We start from the raw sequence: 4,156 nt of genomic DNA, 5'->3' as shown, positions 1-4,156 counted from the left end.
TCATCATACATTTTTTCTTTGTCATCATTTTTACCAACTGCTGTACTGTGTTATCATCTGTAAGTAGTTATTATTCGTTCCTTGTGTTCTGGTGAAGAATGCTGACACCCGAATGACTCCTAAAGTAAAGTATAACATGGAGAGGTAGAAATAATGTTAAATGATAGGAAAGGTCCACTACCGCCGACATAATAATTATTACTTAGTGTGCTATAAACTATAAAACAAGTTTCAAGTTACCGTATTTTATAATCATATTCGTAATTGTTCGCTTTTTGAGAAAGGGGTAAACTACCATAAGAGTCCACATCCACCCTAGTCCCACCATGGTTTGTGCTGAGTTGAAAGAAAAACAAAGGGTGTGGCAAATTTTAAAGAGGCTTTTAAGACAAAAAAATTACAGTAGAACGTTTGACGTTTTTAGATACTGTACATCAAACATATTTTGTAAAAAAGAAAAACAAAGTAGGAGGATACCAGGATAGTGTACATCTACCCACATTTACTAGTCATATGGGTTTGTTTGCGAGATCTGTCTAGTTTCAAGGAGGTGTTGATCAGCCTAATATTCTCAGTGCTCGTGTTCCTTAAGAAATTTACGAGCTAAATATTCAACAAGCTTCCATTGCTAATAGAATAATGGAGCGGTAGGCCGTCGCAATTTGTTTCGTTTATTTGCCAATTCTCTTTAACGTCAATTATTCTGATTATTGATGACACACTCGTTTAAAAAAATTAAAGCTTGTTGATAATATATGTCACGGTTTGAAAGTAAAGAATTGAAATCAAAAGAGTTAACGCTTTGGTATACAATTTAAACGAAATAAACGTAGAAATTCATTCTATAAATACAAACATGTATCGTACGGTAGGTGTTTTACAAATCTGTTGACCGTTGTGTTTTTCGTTTATTTGGTACATCAGACCATGGAGGTATGATGGCGTTGTTGCCTGTTGTGTTTTACGGGCTTTTGAAACGAGATGCGTTTCCAATGTTTTCCTGCCGATTCACGTGTTGCGATCGCTGTGCAGTGTTTGTTATCGAATTGCACTCGCACGCATTTTAGATTAGAGAATTAGATTTGCGGATACAGCAATCTAAATAGAGGGGTCCCAGGGAGGGACTTTCACAGAATGAGAGACTAGTCCACCTCAACACAACCATGGTTGGGGGTTGGGGGTTGGTGCTGAGGTAAGAAAATTTATGTTATGGCACCACAGATCACCGGAAATATCACTCTCACGAAGACCTGAATTCCATTATAATTTTTCTCCACTGTTTTACAATTTTGAAAAATGTAGGGCCACCCGGGCCGGCTCCCCGCCCCCCTCCCCGAATCTGCCACTGAAAATGCTCCATTATATAACAGCATTTAGTTGGCTGTGGATAGATACACTTGTATTATACATATTTAATTCGTTGGATGTCTAATAATGTGTATCAAAGTGCAATGGCATACGCATTATTGTATAGGCCTATTTTGTTTAAATGGGATAATATAAGATAAGATAATATAAGATAAGATTTGATATGACGAGATAAGATAAGATGAGATAAAATAAGATAAGGTTAGAGTAAGGTAAGATAAAATATGTTGAAAGTTAATTGTTACTCCATCAAATGTAGAAAGCATTAAATCAACTTAACAGAAGCAGATATAAAACTTAAAATATGGGTAACACAGATTTCCACATACAATCTAATTAATAATCTGCAGCTAAGCAGTTGACATGCATTTAATAATTGAACATAAACAGCGAAGAAAAGAGCTACCGTACATTATGACGGCATAACCTGAGTTGTTATCAAATGACTTCATTGGTGCGCCTAAGGTGGTTTAAAAATATTGTAAAAACGGTGAATTGTAATTTACATTTCATTCCTTCATTCTGAAAAAATATAATCTTGACCCTTGACCGTTAGATTTATTAAATTTAATACATAAAGTATATTTATTCCTTGACTTGTCACCCGTAAATTTACTAATCATTGTCCATTATTAATTTATTTTTATTTTTTATATTTACATCATCAATTATTTACATGTAGTTATTATCTTATATATTTAATGTATTTAATAATTTTATTATATATATATATATATATATATATAACAGGATTACTATTATCATTAATAGTAATAGTAATGTGTGCTACATATTATTTATTTTAAGCCACAATAGGCCTATGTGTATTTCTTTCACTTATACAATTTTCTCTAATGCGTTTTAAAACAATATTTTTCATTAAAATGTTGCGCATTATTTAGAAGAGTTGCTTCAATATTTGACATTTAAATTGCAAGCAGACATTCGATATTTTATAGAAGAACATCACATTATTAAACTTAAATGTCAGTGTGTGATGTTAAATACCCATCATTAGAATAGCGATACCGTACTCCTCCGAGAATAACATAATAAAAACATAATTCTCATTAGCCTGTCATCTTCCTCGTTAATCGAATAGAATTAGAAATAATCGGCATTATGCTTAACTACGAATTCTGATTTCATTTCAAGAACAAACCATCTAAAAAAGTTGCAGACAGGGGTCTTTATAATCAGCTACCTTGATATATTCTAATATCCTATGGGCAATAATGAGCAAGGAACAGACCTTACCTGATGAATATTCATGTGTATAAATTATTTGATACAATCCCAGAAGGGAAGTTAGTATGAAGTTTCTCCGTCTTATCGTTATTTTCAGTATAGACAGATGGAAATAAAAATCATAAGATATATATTAATGCAAAAAAAAAATCACTCGATTTTCTATGTAGAAAAAAATGAACTTTTGCGTATTAAAATTTTAATGTAACAAGAAAAGGGTAGGCAGCGTAAATATTTATCTTATTCGTTTTGTTTGTTGCCTTTTCCTGTTTTACCAAATAAACTCAATTATTTTGTTTACAATGCTTACACGATTCATCTATCATTACCATCAGCGAGGATGGGTTAGGTTATTATGTAGGCCTGTATTGAAGGTTCAAACAAAAAAACAAAATGAAGTCAATATCACACCTGCTTTAACTCATCCTTCTGTCAGACCTACCTCGTATAGACCCAGCAAGACATCGTAAACCATTTAACAATATTGCCTCAGCAATTGCTGGCCATCTAATATTGGCATCACCATCACTATCATCATTATCATCATCATCACCATTACTATCATCATCATCATCACCGTCATCACCACCATCAACATCATCCACATCATTATCGTCATTATTATCATTATTAAGCCTAGTTTTATTTATTTTTATTATAAAATAATAATGAGAGCGGTTTATAGAGAACACCATGTAAAGCCGACACACGTTTTCGTTGGTCAGTTTTATCACATGAATTAAAGATTCCATTGAGAGCTGGCCAAGCCTAGGCCTACCTTTCTACTGTTTATGTGATTTGAAAATATGCACCAGTAACAATGCGTTCAAGCAGTATTCGAGTACTAAGATCGATATTGAAGTCTATGTAATCATTAGGTGACGCATGACATGTTAGCATTTGAAGCAAATCGTTTGTAAATAAACTAAAGTGTTTCAAATTAATGTTTTCATTTTGATATAGAGTTACGTCTAAATACCTCAAGGAAGATTAACAAAAATCCCATAACGATAAATTACATCGGCAGCAACGGCAATATACTTGAGGAGGCAGAATAAGCTTACACATTTAAACAGGTTATTAATACCATTAATCTGTAGTAAGCTGTTAATCTCAGTAGTATCGGAGGTTAATCCTTTCTACATAAAATCGTTTATATATTCATATAACATTGTGGAATGTAAAGCGTATTACGTCATAATGCATTAGCCGGGGCATTTGGCGTAATGATTGTGGCTGGAATTCTCAAAATTGAAGTCGAGGGACGTGCATGTCGCTTGAGGTCTTAGGCAAGGCACTTTCCATCATCGTCTCTCCACCTAGGGGTAACTAAGTGGGTACCTGGGATCGAGTGAAATTAATTATGAAATGCAGGAAGCTGAATATTTGTTCCATATGCATCGTTCATGACAGGGGTATGTGATGCGCTCAACTTAGTTGTGTTATGAAGGAATAAAATGTAATACTGTAATGAAAACCGCATATAATCCATATTATATTTTATTATATTTTATAATAACCATGTATATATATATATATG

At 33.2% G+C, this 4,156-nt stretch overlaps 1 protein-coding gene across 2 annotated transcripts in view; it reads left to right on the top strand.

Moving 5' to 3' along the window:
• Window positions 1-4,156, top strand: part of LOC117104416 (E3 ubiquitin-protein ligase TRIM71-like) — an 11,685-nt gene that overhangs the window by 554 nt on the left and 6,975 nt on the right. The gene's annotated exons all lie outside the window — the stretch shown is intronic.

This window comes from Anneissia japonica, unplaced genomic scaffold, assembly GCF_011630105.1.
Source record: "Anneissia japonica isolate Jap-2015-1 unplaced genomic scaffold, ASM1163010v1 scaffold287818_len932483_cov186, whole genome shotgun sequence".
Classification (NCBI taxonomy): domain Eukaryota; kingdom Metazoa; phylum Echinodermata; class Crinoidea; order Comatulida; family Comatulidae; genus Anneissia; species Anneissia japonica.
This window is presented reverse-complemented; position numbering and strand designations above follow the sequence as displayed.